Raw genomic sequence first — 20,942 nt, 5'->3', positions numbered from 1 at the left:
TTGGGGGTAAAAAAAACAACAACAACAAAGATGGGGATAAAATAAAGATTTTTTTAGTAAGACTATGATCCAAAACCTAAGAAAAAACTCTGCCTGAAATCTCTAGTTGACTGCTTTTAAAATAAAATAAAATAAAAAAACAAACCCAAATCCTGGAGTCATTTATCCCATGTATCTCCTTTACTTTTACACAGAACACTTCACTTCTGTCAGTTTTGGCTACCAAATGTGTGTTATTTTTTCTCTCCCTTCACAACAAGCAATTCTCTGTGATACCAGCCGGGTGTCCTACAATTTAACTCAATTCTGACACTGTCTACCTGGAGATAGTGTCAGATCCCAAAGGTTAAGGGTTCAGTCCAACAAGACTGACGCCTCCTCCACTTCGGATGTCAATCACAAGTCCAGGTGCTTCTGACCTATTGGCTGTAAATCAGAGATTTCCATGCTCCCCTCATAGGTTCAATTAATTTCCTAGAGCAGCTCACACACATGTCTCAGGAAAACAGCTCACTTAACATTTACCAGTTTATTGTAAAAGGATATGATAAAGGATGCAGATGAACACTCGGATGGAAGAGATATATAGGGCAAGGTATGCTGAAAGGGGAGTGGAGCTTCCAGGCACACTATTCCGCCAACACTACCCTGTGTTCACCTACCTGGGACCTCTTCAAACCCTATACCTTTGGGATTGGCTGAGGCTTAATCATATAGGCCAGTGGTCGGCAAACTCATTAGTCAACAGAGCCAAATATCAACAGTACAACGATTGAAATTTCTTTTGAGAGTCGAAAACCGACTTCTGCACATGGGCCACGGAGTTTCAATCGCACTGTACGTGCGCGCCCGCACATGGTATTTTGTGGAAGAGCCACACTCAAGGGGCCAAAGAGCCGTAGTTTGCCGACCACTGATATAGGCATCATTGATGATTAAGTACATTTTTAGCCCTTCTCCCTTCTCAAGAGAATGAAGGGCAGAGCTGAAAATTCCAAGCTTCTAATCACGGCTTTCCAGTGACTAGCCCCCATCCAGGAGCCATCCACAAGCCATTCAGGAGCCTCATTAAAACAATAGCTGCCCCTAGTGCTCTTATCACTTAGGAATTTACAAGGGTTTCAGGAACCTGTGCCAGGGACAGGGTCAAAAACCAAATCTTAGAACAAAAGATGCTAGTGCTCTTATAACTTAGGAAATTATGAGGATATCAGGAGCTCTGTGCCAGGGCCTGGGGACAGAGACCAATGCATATATTCTATTATCTCATAATTGCTAAATTATTCCCATAAATGAAAAATTCCCCAAGATCCCAGAGAAAAAGCAGGCAAAATAGAGGTCTATCCTTAAAAGGCAAGACAGTTCTCAGTGAGAGTGTGAGTTTTCTGAGAGACTTTGACAGACTGAGTTCCTTACACAGCACAAAGGTGAGGCTGAGTGTATATCTTCCCAAATCCTTGGCTGATCACTAGATTACTTAGGGGAAGGGGAAATGTCTAGGGGGCCAGGCTAAAAATCAGAAACTAGAAAAATAAAACCTAAATAGAGACATCAGTGACTGTCTATTATAGAAGGGATAGGTTCTTAAGTTAGAGTCCAGGAAGTTATTTACTAATTGTCAAAAGATCAAAACAGAATCCATAGTTCTCCAATATGTTATCTATAATTTTGAGTTTTGATCAAACTTCCTAGATATTCAAAGAAATAGGAAATTGTGACCCTTGCTCAAGGGGGAAAAATACAATTAATAGAAACTTACTCTGAGTGGGCTTAGATTTCGCAGATGAAAATTTCAAAGTAAATCTTAAAAATATATTTAAAGAAATTAGTTAAAATATGTTCAAAGAATTAAAGGAAAATATGATAAAAATGAGAGAACCAACAGAGAATCAAAATAGCAAAATGGAAACTGTGAAAAAAACCAAATGGAAATTTTAGAGCTGAAAGCTATAATGATGAAAATAAATTCACCAGATGGATTAAAAAATATATTTAAAATATCACAGAAAAAAATCAATGACCCTGAAGATAGTTTAATAAAAATTACTCCAAAAACAAAGAGAAAAAATTTAAGTATAAATGAAGCCTCAAGATCTGTGAGACAATATTAATAGTTCCAACATGCGTGTTATTGGAATCTCAGAAGAAGAATTGTATAAAACTAGAGGTCCGATGCACGAATTTTTGCATGGGTGGGGTCCAGCTACCCACTCCAATGGGGGCTGATCGGGGCAGGGCTGGCAGGGGGAGAGGATGCGGGAGGTTGGTCGGCTGGCCCCTCCCCTGATCTGGGTGGGGGGGTTGATCAGGGGCTGGGCCAGCTGGGGGGAGGAGCCGAGGTAGGTTGGGAGGAGCTGATGGGGGCCCCGATCGGGCCGGTTGGCTGCTGCAGTGTGCGTCATGGTGACTGGTTGTTCCGTTGTTCTGGTCGCTTGGCTTTAATATATAGAGATTGCAGGAAGACAAAAATTTGGCAGGTTATGGAATGTTTTGATTGTGGTCACATAATTATATACATCTTCCCAGACTCTTCATACTATACAGTTGAAATTAGTAAGTTTTAATTATTTATTTTTTAAATATTTTTTAAAAATTTATTTCAGAGAGGAATGGAGAGGGAGAGAGAGATAGAAACATCAGTGATGAGAGAGAATCATTGATTGGCTGCCTCCTGCATGCCCTACACTGGGGATCAAGCCCACAACCTAGGCATGTGCCCTGACCGGGAATTGAACCTTGACCTCCTGGTTCATAGGTTGATGCTCAACCACTGAGCCATGCCCAGCTGGGCAGTTTTATTTATTTTTTTGTAGCTATCCTATATAATAAAAGCCTAATATGCAAATCGACTGAACGGCGGAAAGACCTGTGGAACAATTGGTCACTAAGATGTGCACTGACCACCAGGGAGCAGACGCTCAATGCAGGAACTGCCCCCAGCCTGCAGGCCCCACGCCAGCCAAGGCAAGTGCCAGCGGGTCCCCCCTGTCCCCGCCCGATCATCCCGCTGGTCACCCCACAGAGGGAGGCCACCGGTGGCGGGGGGCAGGGTGGGGTGGGGCCGGCGAGTGGGCGGCGCCAGGCTGGCCAAGGCGGGTGCCAGCAGGGCTCCTGATTACCCCTCTGGTTGCCCCACAGATCAGCCCTGATCGCTAGCCAGGCCTAGGGACCCTACCCGTGCACAAATTTCGTGCACCGGGCCTCTAGTACTGAAATAAAACTATAGAAAAAATATAATACACACATACACACATAAATATATACCACACATATCTATTTCATGGTTAATTTGCATTTATTTCAAAATACGAACAAAGATAGTTTAACATTAAACAAAGCCATTATTATAAATAATCATATTAAGAGATGAAAGAAGAAAACCACAGGATAATTTCAATAGATACACATAAAATTCAAAAGTGATTCATGGTACTCTTGTTTAGTAAACTATTAATAGAAGGGAATTTCCTTTTCCTGAGAAAATATATCTTCCAAAAACCTACAGCAAATATTCTAAGTCATGAAACTTGAGAAGTATTCACATTCACAGATACCATTGGTCTCAGTCTTCATCACACTTTTTCCTGGAGATCCTAGATAGTGAAATTGATAATTCCCCTCCCCTAAACAAAATAGAAGCATATAATAATTAAAATGGAGGATAAATAGTTTTTTTTAATTTAAAAATTATCTCGCACTGGCTGGTGTGGTTCAGTTGGTTGAGCATTGTCTCATGCACCGAAAGGCTGCTGTTCGATTCTGGGTCAGGGTCCATACCCAGGTTTTGGGTTAGATCCCTAGTTGGGGTGCATATGGGAGACAACTGATTGATGTTTCTCTCTCATATTAATGTTTCTCTCTCCCTCTCCCTTCCTCTCTCTCTCTCTCTCTCTCTCTCTCTCTCTCTCTCTCTCAAAAAAGAAATAAAAATTATCTCAATAGTACAATATTAATACAATTAAATTGTAGGTGGATTAAAGATCTAGATGGAAAGTGCAATACTATACACCTCATAAGTCAGTTCTGTTATACCAAAACACCTATCATACAAAATCAGTAAAAAGCACAGGGCTTAGGAGAGAAATGAGATTAAGACAACAACACTCAAAAACTTTATCATTGACACACAAAAAGGAAATATCGGAAAAAATGGTTACAAAATACACAAGTACAACAATAAATCTGGCACTTCATCTTGAAAAACAAGGTTGCTTGTGGAGTGGTCACCACAGGAGTTTCAATTGGTAAGTAATTCTGAAGTAGTGGAAGAGGTTATCTGAAATCTCATGGAAAGTTGTTAACACCAGATGCGAATGGGGGTGGCCTATAACATACCTGTGACCTTAGAGAGCTGCTGGGTGTTTCAGGTACATCCATGTGTGTGTTTTGTGTATTCCTACACAGCTTGGTTAAGCGCGTGCTGTTTTCTGCATTCATCTAGTGTTTCTTGCTGATGAAATTGCACATAAGTAAATTGGAAATTTGTGCTATGTTCATATATTTTTAAATTTGCATTTTCAAAACAAACATTGTAGCCAAACTGACTGTAAGAAAATATAGGATTGTATATATATTTTTGGTATTGTGATATGGGAAAAAACTTTCTGAGATATGAGAAGTACAAATCATAAGACAAGGATACGTTTGATTATATTCCCTAATAATAATAATAATGATAATAATAATTTTACATAATAGCAAAAATGATATGAAAAACAAAGTACAAAGATAAGCTGTTGACTGCCTTGGAGAAGATCCTGATAATGTTTATATTTATAAAAAAATTCTATAAATCAATGAGAAACAGTAATTAATTTAAAAGAAAAATGGGCAAAGGCAATTTCTAAAGAAGAGAAAACAAATGTCTAATAAGCATAAGAAGCTGCTCTACCTCACTAATAATTAGGAAGCTGAGCACTAAATCAACAAAGAGCTACCACCTACATACCATTTTTGCCAGTTATTATGTGTAATGGCACCAAATGTTGGCAAGAAAGTGGGAAAACAGGAACTTTTATTATTGATGGTGAAAACAAGAACTGATATAATCACGTTGGAAAACAGTTTGTCAGACTTGTAAAGCTGATGGTGTTGGGAGTCTAGGCCTGAGCAGTTCTACTTCCTGGTGCCCACCCTGGAGAATATATGGCCTATGTATATAGGAGACATGACTGAGGATGTTCCAAGCAGGATTGTTTATAATAGCAAAACCATGGGATAATTTACTGCTCCCTTATTAGGGGAATGTGTAAACTTTTATTTATTGAAATTATAGGAAAGTATACAGTAACTAAAACTGTAACCTAGATCTGCAGATCTTGCACAAAGAAGCATAATGTTAAGTGCAAAATGTATGTAAATGTATGTGCATGATACTATTCATAGAAAATATGAAAGAGAGAAACCACTAGTATATGTACGTTTTATGGTTACATGAATGTGTATTAGGACACTAATATTGCAAAAGAATAATGCTCACACACTTCAGAGTAATGGCTAACCTGGGGGAGAAGGAATGTGGTGTGGGGTCAGATGCTCCTGAAACATTATATATATTTTTAAAGAGAATCATTTGATGTGAATATGGCAAGATGGTACCATCTGCTTAATCTCAGTGATGAATCCATGAGTATATGTTATGTATTTTTAAAATTTTTTTTGCTTTTCTGTATGTTTGACATTTATAAACAAATATATTTTGTGTGCCTTATTTTATGCTAAGCAATTTTTCTAAATAAAAAACCAAAATGTAAAAGAGTGAATGGAAAGAGAAATCATACATTGTCACACCTTGTTGGAAGTGTGTTTGGGCTGCCTGGGATTACAGGGGGCTCTGCAGTATAATGCAGGTGAGTGTGAGCAGGCCTCCTATACTGCCTCTGTCAGCAAAGATATGTGAACTTGAACCAATGCTTAGGTCTGAGGAGGGTGGCAGAGAACTGAACAAAGTGGTCTTTTCTAGTTAAATCATGTGTGCATGCTTCCTTCCTTTAGGATGGGGCCAGCAGTGTGCTGGTGGAGTGGAGAGTGGGCCTGCCAGGGGCCTCCACGGACAGCAGGATGTGAGTACAGCTGCTTCTGAAAATACCTCTGGTCCAGGCTCTGGGATGTAGGGTAACAGGGCAGTTTATATTGAAGCCAGGAAGCTATACATTTTCTAACATAAAGACAACTTTGCATGAAAGAGGCAGAAGGCCCCTGACCACCGGTTCTCTATTGGCCTTAACCTTTTCACAGCTGGACGGGAGGATTCTGGGAAATAGCACATCCCAGACGAGGGAGGCTGTGGTGCCAAGGGGTTAACAGGCACTTTGTGTGAAGTTTTAATATTCCACAAATGAAATGTGCATGTGAAATGGGAAAAAAGAGGAAAAGATTATATTTGTCAGCTGGGCTGCCATATGTTGTTCTGGCCGGAGCACAGAAAAAATGGTGACAATTCTTTCCTGAATGAGAATCTCTGTTAACTCCTGATTTCATGCCTTCCTTTGGACAAGCAGTTTTCTCCATGACCAGGCAGAGTCTAAGATATTGATTTTTATGGGGGCAATCTGCGTATACCCCTAAACAGTTGAACGTTGGCATTGCTTGGCTTGACTTTCAGGAAGTAGAAGAAAGCAGGAAAATCATAAAATTCATCTGCATATTTTCTTTATTAAAATGATATTGGCCCTTAGGGTAAAAACAGTGCTCTGAAAGAGTAGCTAGCTGAATGACAAATGGAGAGGAGGTTATGTTGGCAGATCTGTAGGTTCTCACCAAAGTCATCATCACCTAATTTCAGAGAAGTAACTGTTACACTAAAGGCTTTTCTTATTCATATTTGGTGGGTTATGATGCCTATGCTAGTAAAAAATAAATGTCTGAGACTAATTGTTCAAGAAAAATAAGTAAGATTCAGCTTTGGTGTGAGAGGGTTATTTTTCCTAATTATGTTTCTGCACTTGAAAATGCTACACTGGACAAAATTACTTTTTCTTTAAATAATGTTTTATGGATTCTGTTTACTGTTTGTCTTAGTAATATAATCTAGAAATATTGAAAATTATTAAAAATATAGAAAAAATCTTCCATAATTCCAATATCTAAAGATAATACTAATATTTTAATATATTTTTTCATGTTATGAATAAATAAATAAATGTATAAATAATTTTACATAGTTGACATTATATTATTAAAGATATTGTTGTTAATATAATTCTTTTTTTTTTTAAATCCTCACCCGAGGATATGTTTTTATTGATTTTAGAGAGGGAGACAAAGAGAGGTAGAGAGAGACATTGATTTGAGAGAGAAATACCCATCAGTTGTCTCCTGTACAGGCCCAACCAGGGATCAAATCTACAACCTAGATATGTGCCCTGACCAGGAATTGAACCCACAACCTTTGGTGTGTGGAATGATGCTCCAACTAACCGAGCCACCTGGCCAGGGCTTAATAGTTCCATATATCCTACTGAGAGCATGTTTATTCATTGTTAACTATTTCCTATTATTTGTTAGTTTACATTCCTCTCACAGACAAGTCAAATCATCCTTTTTCTTATGTGACTAAAAGCAAGTGAATGCTCCCTGGACCAATTAAAGTATCTATATAATAAAAGCCTAAGTGACCTTTACGGCAGAACGACCAGAATGACCAGTCGCTATGATGCACACTGACCACCAGGGGCAGACGCTCAATGCAGGAGCTGCCCCCTGGTGGTCAGTGCGCTCCCACAGGGGGAGCGCCGCTCAGCTAGAAGCCAGGCTCATGGCTGGTGAGCATAGCAGTGGTGGCTGGAGCTAAGGAGCAATGGGTCCCGGACTGCGAGAGGGGGATCGGGCCTAAGCCGGCAGGTGGACATCCCCCAAGGAGTCCCAGACTGCAAAAGGGCACAGGCCGGGTTGAGAAACCCTCCCCCGCCCCCATGTTCGAATTTTGTGCATTGGGCCTCTAGTAATTTATAATCTTACAGGAATAGTGTGAACTGAGTTGACATTCTCTGGGGAGGAGTTTGGAGAAATAACTATGAGGAGGGCCTGGAAAATGAGGGAGTGGAAAATAGGGACAGAGTCAGATGGTGGCAAAGATCCCCAGGCTGCATTGCGTGAGGAGATAATCTGAAATAAAAGAGCACTCCTGCAAGAATGAGATCCTTCCCTTCCCCCCACTAAGTAGAGTGAACCAGCTGCTGCAGATTATTTATTTCTTGAAATCTAGAAATCGTGAGCAGAGAGCAAGTGGCCTAGCTAGGGCTGCACTGAGCCTCTGTTCAGCTGTCCTCTTACCTGTCCAGCCCTGGGGGCCCTACTTGGGCTGTGAAGGGATGCACAGAAGACTAAATACTCAGCATTAAAATACTTGTGTGAGGAGAAGGAACAGAACACAGAAACGTAGAAGAGGCCAATCAGAGGGACGTCGTTCATGTCATATCAGAGTAAATAGAACACAGAGATGAACAGCTAAGAATGAGCAAGGTGAGGAGGGACAGCCTAGGCAAGGGTACGCCAAAGAAGGAAAAGGAAGAAGTAGGGGTGGGGAGGAGAAGAAATGAATACTGAATTCAGTCTATCAAGGAACTAAAAATAATTTCCCCTAAATGTTTCCCTCTTTAGAACAACATAATAAGAAAATGAGTAGCTCAAAGATGATGATGAAACAATAGAATGAGAAAGAAAGGTAGAAAGCAGAATTAAGAAAATAATTTTATGATTAAATCAATATCATTAACGGCTAATGAGGCAGATAATAGCAGCTACCATTTACTGAGCATTTAGTACACTGTTCGAAGTGCTGCATATGAATTACTTCCTTTAATACCTACGAAAATACTATGTGTAAGTACTACTTTTATTATCTAATCATCAAATGGCAAAGCTGAGATAAAGCGTGGTTAAGTTATGTCTACTCACTAGAAAGTAGGAGAGGCAAGATTTTAACCCCATCCATGTTCTATAACACTGTGCACATGTAGTTTGATCCCAGTTATTTAAAGCCAATCTTTCCATCCATCCATCCATCCACCCACCCACCCACCCACTCATCCATCCACCTATCTATCTATCTATCTATCTATCTATCTATCTATCTATCTATCCATCTTTCTATTTTACATGTGCAGAGGTGAAATTCATCTAATACAATAGCTATTTCTGGATGAGTTTTTTCTTTATGCTTTTTCTTATTGTTTCACTTTTAAAAAACAGTATTTTTTACCAACTTTATGAAACAGATGAGTATTATAATATCACAACAATAATAATATGATTGCAGTAAGCCTTTGAACTCTTTCTCCTGTATCATACACTTCATAATTTACTTCCTTATTTATCTTCCAGTGACCTAAACATGTTATGTCACTTCCTTAATAAGGTTAGCAATTTGTTGTGATATGATTTCTTTTTTAGCATTTGATACTTGAAGATGTCTCAAGACACCAGTCATATCATATTTTAGTTTTAGACATTCTTCACCTTTGAACTGAAACTTCTGAACCTGAATCCCACCTACATTCCAATGTTTCTTATATTCCTATCCTATGTGTGTGGTATAATTTGCTTTTTAAGTTTAATTATTGGCTATCTTCACCACTAGGATGTAAATTCCATGAAGGCAAGGAGTTCCATCTGCCTTGTTGTTCCCCCAACACCTAGAATAGAGCCTGGCACATAGGGTGCTTCATAAATGTTTGTTGAATGAATGAAATGGACTTTGCTAACGGAAAGCTGAGCAGAGAAAAAAAATCATAGAATTGTAGAATCCTTGTAGTAAACTTGACTTTTAAGTACCATTTGACTTGACTTTAATTGTTCATGTGGCAATTTTTCACACTTAAATGATAGAATTCATATTTTAAAATACATAATAAATACTTATTTTATATGCTTAAAATATTTCAAAGCCTTCATATCACACACAAATAATCCTCTTAAGAGGTTTTCTTTTTGAAAGGATCAGTTGTAAGGCAAAAGCAAATATGCCTGGAAATGGGAGGAAAACCCCCATGTTTTTCTGCAGCCATGTGCTAGTAAAATATATTCTTGCGGAAGCCCCAGACTGGCAGCCTTTGAAGATCAGGTTTAGTTCACATAGCTTTTCATTTGATTTCATTGCCAACATAAAATAATAAGGAGCTTAAACATTTTTTTTCTTTTTGGTTTTTTAGTGTTTGGCACAACTGGTTTTACAGTTTCACATGATAATTGGCGGTGGCTGAGTAGCTGCTGTCACCTTTAGCTAGAGCACAAGTCTGCAATTCGCCAGAGTCCACACCATTCCGCAGTGGTTCCTGCCCACCGTGTGCCTGGAACACTTTGCCCATTCACATCGCCTGCCAATTCCTGTAGGCATTTGAGTTTGTCACCTGTGCTCCTTCCTGCTCCCGCGACTTGTTGCCTGCATAGAACATTACCTTTCTGTTTCTTCTGTTTTTGATGGAATATTTTCCTTCCTTACATATCATCCCATTATGCATATAATTAAAAACATCTCTTTAAGAATTCCCTAAGGAACTGGATTTGGTGTTTCTTTTCAATTTGATTTTGCTCATTGCACACATATTTATTTATTTATTGCCATTTTAATGTGGATTTTATGGATGACTTCCTTTCCCACAAACCTTTACCATGTCCTTATAATCTTGACTGCATAGCTTATTTCACTTCTCTGTCCATAATCTTTATGTTGGATTTGGAGAAGAAAATTAAAAGAGGAAGTGGAAAGGAGGCAAGAAGGAGTAAGGGACATTCTGGAGGAATTTATCATGACTCATGAACGGGAAAATTGAATTAAAGTCATTTGCAGAAGAATAATTTCACTGCTCCCTTTTCTTTGTATTTTACCATATGCACTTCAGTGTTTTTAAAACATCTATTTGTAAAAATACTTTATAATAATTAAAATATACTTTAATGATAAAATAAAAAATTAAAATATTTGAAATTGTTATGAATATATATAAGCTCTTCCAATTTTTTAAAGCAAAATATGGACAGGAATTTATTTGTTCATATCTTTGTATCACCAGCACCTGATCCATTAGGTGTTTTTTAAGTAATTTTCATTCAGTTGTTTTTTTCATGTAAAACTGATGGGTCTGACACAGTCTCATTTTGTTCCTGGCGTGTCTCTCATGGAATGCTATAAATCGTCTACTGAAGGCAGGTAGCAGGAAGAAGCAGAAAAATGAGAGTGATATTGTCTTAGTAATACTAAGATTAGGTAATCAATAGGGTGACCATATGTCCTATTTGCCTGAGACAATCCCAGTTTATTCCTATTGACTTGGCATGATTATTAATAGCATCACTTTCACTCTCAAAGTGTCCTTGTTTGGATGATAAATTATATAGGCACACTATTAATCAGGGCCCAGATAATCAAAAGCTATTTGTAATCTAATCACAGGGAGTTAAGGTTTTTGTCTTGTTTTGGTGGAAAATGGGGATCTAGCTACCTAAATTGAAAATTATAAAATGCATGACCACTTTTAAAGATATTTTATACATGTACACACAGATGTAAAGCACTTTATAATACTGTCATGTATTCTCATTATTTCTACAGTTATTTCCATTGACCTTAGAACACTCTTCCACACTTAGAAATATACTTATCTTTATTTTCTCCTAATGCCTTGCAAAGAGTTTTGCACTTAGTAGACATTCAATAAACATTTGTTCAATGGAATTGAGTCAAATGGGATAACATTGTTAAGTTGCTTCATCATGGATAATTTGCATTGGTTTGTCTTGCTATCCACAAACTGGGAGGAGCCTGTATAATTTTACATATTCGGTATACTAAAGTAATTTTTTATGCCTCCTTGCTTTGCTGTCTCCTTAAAAGCTCTAGTTGTGTATTGTTGCAAAGCATTTCTTCCCTGCAATGGTTAAAAAGAATTATGTTTGTTGAGGAAAAATGTCCACCTTAATTTTTTGGGAATATATTGAACAGAAATGGTATCATTTTTTTTTTCTGGCCAAGGTTTTGATCAGAAGTACAACAGGGGACTATCAATAGTATACTGGCCATAACTTGCAATTTTCATTAGTCAAAAATTCAATGAATAATTTTTTGGCCCTATTGAGATTTCAAGAGACTCAAAGAACCACATAGAGGACCAAGCTTTGAGAATCTGTGTATTTTCTATTTGAGAACAGAAACTCCCAGCCAACTGGCAAAGCACTGAGCTCTTCTAGCAAGTTATAGGGTGGAAATTATTTCTCTTCTCACCCATCTGCTCTAGGAGCCATAGTTCACATTTAGAAGTAGCACAACTTACAGTGAGGGGAAAAAGAAGACCATCAATGGGAGGTAAAAAAGAAGAATAAAAAGCCATCATCGAAATAACAGCAAATACAACAGTAAAAACAAAGACAATTCTCTTTGTAATATTCATGCAAAAACCCTAATTTTATATTATCGTCACCTGGCACAATCATTCTACATAGATTCCAGTACTACCTTTTGGAAGAATGAATAGGCCCTTTTAATGATATGTGAGAGTATTTCTCTGCAATGGAAAAGCAATAGACCTTCACTAAGTGTGTTAGCAGAGGCAAAGGAGTGAGAGGTGAGCCATGGAAGGGGATTCATCATAAACAGAGGTAAATATCCAAGAAGGAAGGAGAGGAGAGAGACTGGGGGGAAAGGGTAACAGTACTGAAGACATTTCTCTCTCTAAATTTCTTTCATCAGCTTTGAGCAGCTAAGGGAATCAATTACATGTTTTCTTGGCTTACCTTAAAAAGGTAAAACCCTCTGCAGCTGGCAGAGAGGAATGCCCCTTTGAATCCCGTCTGCTACTCATTACAGGTGATAATACTCTTCTGTGGCTCAGCGTAGTTCAATTGGGCACGTAAACGGACGCCAAGGAACTTAAAATATAGCAACTGAAAGGAGCCTATTCAAAAAGCTGGACACATCCCACAGGGAGGCAGCTTTTCTTTTTCTTTTCTTTTTTTTTAAAAAAATATATTTTATTGATTTTTTACAGAGAGGAAAGGAGAGGGATAGAGAGTTAGAAACATCGATGAGAGAGAAACATCGATTCAGCTGCCTCTTGCACACTCGCTACTGGGGATGTGCCTGCAACCAAGGTACATGCCCTTGACCGGAATCGTACCTGGGACCCTTCAGTCCGCAGGCCGACGCTCTATCCACTGAGCCAAACCGGTTAGGGCTTTCTTTTTCTTTTTATTAATATAAGCAAGACCAATATAAAGTAATTTTCAGGAATAATCTCATATTAAGAATCACACGGGAATATCTCATACTGAAGTATTGCCTTAAAATACCAATGTTTTCGGAAACCAGTTATAGTCAATAGTGTAATGAGTTATATGACTTTTAAAGTATTTGTGTTTTCATTTAAAAATTATCTTTGGCCAATTGTCTAATCCTTCATCCTTTCATACACAGGATCTATTGATTTTATTTACGAGTGAGGAGGGTACCTGCTAAATCCCTGGCCTAAAAGAAGATGAGAAAAAATTAGATCCAGGTAAACTATCTTGTTTAAAAGAGACTCTTCACAATGTATATAGTTTTTATTTCTTGGAATTTTCTTATGCAATTGTCTTCTACTCTTGTGACATTTGACCTGCAAAGAGTGTTGCAATTTTTTTTTTTTTACTAGATGAGGACACATCTCTTAATCAGGATGTTCTAAAATGTTGTATACTTTGAACATGTGGGTTACTCTTTAAGACAAAGCGTCACATCCTCTGAATTCTCCCCTGATCCTCTCACGAAATGAATTACTCTCACTCCTGGGCTCAGGTGGCCCGCTATCTGTAATACTCTAGTAGAGTTTCTAGGAGTGTGTGGGGAAGGCCTGGATATAGGCCAGCTGTGCCTGGGGGAGTCAGGAAAGGCTTCAGAGAGGTGATGTGGGACCCGGATCTGGAAGGAGGTGTGGCTTGCCAGGTGGAGAAAGAATACTTTTAGAGTTCAGTGTTTATAAGTCTCTGCCCTTATGTATAGAAAAGAGTCTCACAAAAAATAGCTCCAGCAATTATCTGGCACATGTAAGTTCTTGATATTTGATTGAAAGGAGTGCTAAACTGAGATGGGCACTTATCATCCAGTCCCCCAAATGGGATCACTTCCTTTTGTTAAGACCTTCATATGCATAAGAAAGCTCTATGGATCTGGAATGCTTGGTGGCTTTATAGATATTTAATGTCTCTACTTATCTCTACTCTATCCAGAGGTTTTCAGTGTGAGGTTTTATTACTAGGGGGAAACAAAATTCCAATCCTTCTGAAAGGTGATGCTAACAAGTCTTTGGTATTCAATATATGATGACTATTCAAATAACTTAGCATTGTTAATGTAACTATCAGTATGTTTTAAAATGTCATGTGAAAAATAGTGTGTATGGTCTTATATTATTTTTATATTTGGTTTTTGGCTTGATGAGTGTCAGATTAAAAAAAAGCAGGACAAATTTCTTTGAATTTCACCATCATATAAATGACGAGGATGACTTTAGTACTTTTCACTGTGCCCAGACATCATGGAATAGCCACATGGTCATGCTCACACGCCACAGCTGTTTTATAGGAAACATTTAAATATGCCCACTTAGAGGTCTTGACCCTAATAATGCATACTCCTTTCAAATGGAGTCATAACTAGAAATGGTAAGATACAAATTTTGGGTGGGTTTTGTGTTGTTTTCTTTTGCATTACACCATTCACAGATTTTTTTTTTTGGGTGCTTGATAAAATCATTAGAATAGTTTTTTTATTTCATATTCTCTTGATTTTTCTATCACTGCTGGGAAAATACTCTTATTTTCTGAAACACAAAAACAAGTGGGGAAAGTGAGAAATCTTCCTGAGGTAACCTCAGAACAGAGGAACTTTGTGCATTATGCAGCCGAGGCCATGCCAAAATGCAATTTGGAGGGTGTCCAGCCCTTCATTGGAAAGTAATGGTTTTCACTGAACTGAGTTATGACCAGCTGTTTACAGACAGTCTGTGACATACTGATAGAGCAGAACACCGTATGTTGCTTTCCAAATCAAATGATACAAGAAGTGTGACAGAGTGGAGAAACATCTGTCATTAGCAATTTTCAGCACGCTTCACTAATTCTGGACAAAATACGAGTAATGAACTTACCGCAGGAAACTTCAAATACTACCACTGCTGAAACAAGGATAGAAACAGCGAGTCCTCCTAATGGCTTCTAATTTAATTCATTTGCAGTAAGAAACAAACAAAGTGGGTTATTTGTTTTTGATCATAGTGTAGTAAATACTACTGCTGATGACAAACGCTTACTTTAATCAAAAAATGGGGATCGCCAAATGCAACTTTCTTTAAGTTCAGATGGAAAGCTTTACAGCTTCTTTATTTGTTGAACAAGGTGGGTTTTGTTTTTGTTTTTGTAAAGCATCCTAACTACGGTGAAATCTCTCCTGGTTGGTGTCTGTGACACGCTGAGCTTGGGGTAGCTATGGTTGTGACAGATTTGTTGGACCTGCGGTGATATTTACATAATATTAAATGTTCCTAGTCTTTCTACAAAGGAGCTTGTATAGAAGAATGTGTTAGGTCTTTTTCAAGCTGCTTTCTCCCTACCACTTCTCATCTCTCTCTGTGTTTTTTTTTTTTCCTGGCTGATGATTTTTATTTTGCGGTCCCACAAATTTTCACAGTTCTGTAACGAGCGCATGGTCCTCGTACAGCATCCACATGGTTCTCTACCGGTCGACGTCACACTGTTGATGAGATCTTGGAGCCAAACCATGTGAAGGCTGCAATCTGTGAGCATTTTTCTTTTGTATCTTTGCAATCAATGGAGCTATTAAACCGTTAACATTCAAGGCCTACTCAGCTCAGCTTACTCTTGGTTAGCGCCAATATGGCAAAATTCCTAAATGGACAGAATTGAATTTGACTCAAGAAGAAGGAAGAAAAAGAAGAAGAAGAAGAAAGATGGTTATTCTTTATCTGAAGTTTCCGCTAATGTTAAAAAAAAATGGCAATGTAAGATGCAGGCGTGAGATCTTGCCCGATCCGTTGGTGTTCTACCGATGGGAACTACTTTGGACTGTGTCCCAGAACAAAAAGACTGAACGCCATTCGGAACTGATGACTGTAAAATGAGTGTAGGAAGTCTTTGAGGAGCTTCTTAATTACAAAATTATTCATGATAAAATGGCACTAATCTCAAATTCCCAGTTTCTTGTAAATTTTAGTGTGGTACCACATAAAAATGGTTTATTGCTTTTCACACCTTAGATAAACCAGATCCAGCCTTGGTACATTTTGGGGGAAATCATCTCCAAATCCTTTACATTTTTCACTCTTCTTCTTTTTCTTTCCTTTTTTTTTTTTTTAAACGAATGACATATACTGACTGATCTATCTCTTTTTAAGTGATTTCCTAAATTATCTCATGGTTGAGAAGATGTATTCTAAGATATGTAAATGCCAAATTCTTCCGGTTTTTATAGACATCTGCATTGAAAAACAAAACAAAGCAAAAATATAGATGCCATTGAAACCCATCATTACGTTTGTGATCTAGATAATAAAGTAAGCAGACCCGAGCAATTCGCTAACACTAACGCTATTCTTTACATAAACAGTAAATGTTTAGATTTTCCTGTTCACTGACTAACAGCACACATATCATAAACACTAAGCTGTTATAGTACGTTTCGTGTGTTGATTCACTTTAACAGTTGTTAGTGTGAAGACAGGAAAAGAAAAGTGGGTGTAATGAGACCATGTGCAGTATGCTGTGAAAACAGAGGCCCTTATTTGGCATAATGGGTTGCACCATAAGGGCCATAAAATTGTGCATGTGTTAGTATCATTTTAATTATTACGGGTGCCACATGTTAAGCAGAATAGCGGAACTACTAAAACAGCTTCAAAATCCTTACTGCTGATCGCTGCATTTAATTACAAATAGGAACATTTGGAGATAGGTCACCATAAAACCCTTCTGTTGTCAAATGAGCTCAAATCTGATTTTTGTAATTATGTTTTTATACCACAGATCCTGTTGAATAACTATAGGGAATAAAATTTTAATAAGTGCTGATTAAATGTAGGTACATCTTGCTGCCTAAGAATATTTATGAATGCTCATCACATTTAAATCAAGGTACCATCACCATTTTCTTATGGACAGTGCTTTGATCATTCAACCTTAATGCAAATAAGCTGAGTAAATTTATGTGCCATGAAATATTGTGTGTTTTTTTCAGTGAAGCACAAAAGCACTGGATTTCAATTATTCATTCTGTTTGTGAGCACTGTGTACTGTACTGTAATTCTCCAGAACCCAAATGTTTTCATTACCCCTCCACACATCAGACTCAGTGGGGTCTTGTAATTAACTTTTCTAAGGCAGGGTTTTATCAAGGAAGATGACAACTTATGTCCATCTTTTGTTCCTTACTAGAATAAGATGGTAAGTTCACTTTTTTAAAAAATCTTTTTTTATTCCTTTGGGATTACTTATTTGTTTGTTGGTTTGTTACATGGGCTTTAAAAATCATGAACACATTGTGTTTACCAAGAAAAATGGTGCATTGGGTATATCATATGTGCTATATCTCCATCTTGTGAAAAATGGTTTTGAAACCGTGCATAATGGTTAGCCCTCCTAGCTCTTTTGAACATGAAATTATCACTGTGTTTCCAATAGAGATGAGAAATGTAAGATGATCTAAAGAAGGGTGATGGCTGATGGGTAATGGCATATGGAAGTCATGAGTTATTACGAGGAAATAGGCCAGCAACAGAGCTGGCACACTTTGAAATTGATATCTGCTAATGTTGGTATGGGATCTCACAGATATTAAAGCAGGCATACTTATAAGCAATCCACATGGATACATAAATGTGTGGTCTTTATAAGTCTAGAAGGCATAAAATACTTCATGTGCCTTCTGGATTTAAGAAGTTTGATTCTTTGGATGAGTAATATTTCTTTAGAATTTTCATGTTTTTCTGTATATTCAGGAAGTCCATTTAGTCGGAGGTGTTGCTCAATGAACTTGGAGAATGGAATCTTGCTTTCTAGCAAAGGTATTTCTCAAGAACACGAAAGAGTTTTGTTTGTAGAACTCCCCAGGATTATCTGTTGATGTTAAGCACTTAATCCACATTTTAGACAGCTTTTTAAATCGCCAATAGTTCTGCAGTGTAATCATTCAAAGAATAGTATGTGCTCCAATCCATGTCTCCTATAGCCACTGTTTCAGATAAATGAAAAGGCAGCATTTCAGTAAAGACCTGGAAGACACATCCACCACTATGAGACAGATGCCATCCATGTTGGCGGGTGTATACTGCTCCCTGAATATGCAAATCATTCTGCTCCAATACCCCAAAACAGGCTTTGAGGCTGCAAAACAGAGGAACAAATAGTGCTTTCCTCTGAGGTAAAGATACAATACATCTGAGTGGACCTAAGGTTTCTGGGTGGTCCCTGCTTGAGACCTGCTACTTGCCCAATGCTGTATGTTTATCTTTTGGATCTGTAGTTTCATAGTAATTGGCATCATTAAGGAGTCAGGGATGCCAAAGATAGAGGTTGCAAAGTTTTGCCTCCATCATTTGAAAGCATCGTTTGATAGTGTCAACTTATTTCTTCAGCTCAGTTCTGATAGATAAACTAGATGTCTTTAAAAGTCAGATTGCCACCTGGCACTGATTTGAACTCTGGTAATGATGGACTGTAGGAGGTACTAAATGTTAGCTGGAAGTTTGTCCTTTATGAGCAAGTTAATTAATTGTGAAAAAAATGTCAGAATCATTGATATTTGCCTTTATCATTCATGGGAATGGATAAAGGGAAAAACCCTACAGATATAAGAATCAAATTACCAGGAGTAGTGTGTAGCACAGTAATTCTGTTAATTTGTGCCCTGTAACGTAGGAGTAGGTTTGATAATCAACCAGAATAAAAGGAAGTGCAAGGAGAGATGAAATGACAGATTGGAGAGAGAAAAGGAATTTCTTGTTTTCCAAATAACTGATTCTCTCTTTTCTAATATTCAGCTTTTATAAAATTGATCAAGTTTGTTTTAAACAAATTTATAAAATAATCCAGAAAACTTTTAGTTAATAGGTGTTTACTGAGAAACCATTCTTGCTGGGTAGTGGGTGGGGTGTAGGGTACTGAGCAGTTCAGCTTAGGACCCTGCTCTCAGCAAGCATCCCATGGGCCGGCTGGGCATTCATAACCACCACTAGATCTTTGCCATCTGAGTGTTTAGAAAGGGTTTCCTTGCTTGTCAAAGGGGGTCTGGTTAATCTCTTGACCTCTGTCCAGCTGTTAATTCCTTTTATTTCTTTGAAACCTGGAGTGTGTATGGTGCTTAGTGATATAGATGGATTAGTGTGTCTTCTCTAAAGAGATAGAAAGATCAGAAAACATATACCAATCCAAGAAACCATCTGTTAAATCAAAACGATGTGGCCACATGTTTTAAATTGTAAAATGTGGCCATGCTTACTTCCTGCTCTGATGGACAAGCTTTATCACAACAATCAATTGTCAATCAGCAATTCAGAAGCCCAAATCAGATGACACCTCCCTCTACTCTTCCTGACCCACTATGAGTTCTCAAAATCTTTTCATTGAAAATCTTTCTTTGTGTCTCCTTTGAGAAAAATTGAAGGACTAATAGGGAGCATTGGTAATTTTAAGAAGGTTTGTTTCATAATTATTTTCTTCATGTCTTTGAGGTCAATAGATTTAAGGGCCAGAATAGACTGTTTAGAATCATTTGTTTCCTGAAATACTCAATGTCTCCTGCTATTTCTAATAGGAACGTTTTCATTTTGTTGTTTTATTAGAGGATGTAACTGCTAGTGAACTTGGTCAAAGAGTTTATTAGCCCATTGATAGGCATGTCTTAGACGCCTGGCACTTCTTGGCTGGCTGGCTGCACTTGAGGCTAGCCATGCTAGCGGAGAAGCAACAGGCAAATGACATCATGGTTTCTGCTCACTTTCCATTCTGATGTTCAGAATTCATTTGAAAATTTCTCACAGATAAAACAGTTCACATGCTGAGCTTTTTAAAGAATTTTAAACACTGTAAAACAGATTATGACTATTTTATGCAATCTCTAAAAGTTCTTACTGTTATGAAATTTGTTTTGCTTTTCATGGGAAATTTGGTCCCTTTACCTTCAGTTTCATTTTCCTAAGACAGATGTCTATTTGGGTATCGTAAAGTACTTTAAAGCATTTTCCCAAGCTAAGTTGGAAAAAAAAAACACCTGCCACTCCTTTTCAGAAATTTGAAAAAAAGAACACAAAAAACCCCCAAACAACCAAGCAAAAAAAGCCTTTTCTAGAAGCAAGTTGTGTGGTGTTTGTGCTATGAACATATCACATTCATTGGTTTACCACAAATTTCCCAGGGCTCATATGTTTCCATGTGTCTTGAACTTCCTGTACACATTCTAAGTTATAAGTGAAACTAGTCACATTAATATTTGATATTAATAATTATTTAAATATTTGACAACAAAGTCAAATATATTCATATTATCTGTGTAAGAGCATATAATGTATATTTATATATCCCTAATATAAACACATATACAATTCTTTTAGTTTCAGGTCCAAACTATGATTTACATAAAAAGCAGCTTGTAAATCAGGGAGTAAAGTTGTGTAGTCATGGCAATTCTTACTAAACAGAATAAAATTACTCAACTTGATTTATCAGATTTTCCCTCTACTACCTTTTGGCAGAGGGACAAATCAAGAGGAAACAAGATGATCCTGGAAATTTCAAAAGCAACTTCTAGAAGGTGTCCTGGCTTAGTACTCATTCAGGACTTCTAAATTTGTATCTACGTATGCATTCTACTTTTCCCCATTCCTTTCTCTAACTTCATGATCAATTCCCATATCTTGTATATTCTTCTATTATTTCTCTTATTATTCTGAATTGCAAGTAAT

Source organism: Cnephaeus nilssonii (assembly GCF_951640355.1).
Source record: "Cnephaeus nilssonii genome assembly, chromosome: 18".
Lineage (NCBI taxonomy): Eukaryota > Metazoa > Chordata > Mammalia > Chiroptera > Vespertilionidae > Cnephaeus > Cnephaeus nilssonii.
Note: the sequence above shows the minus strand (reverse complement) of the source record.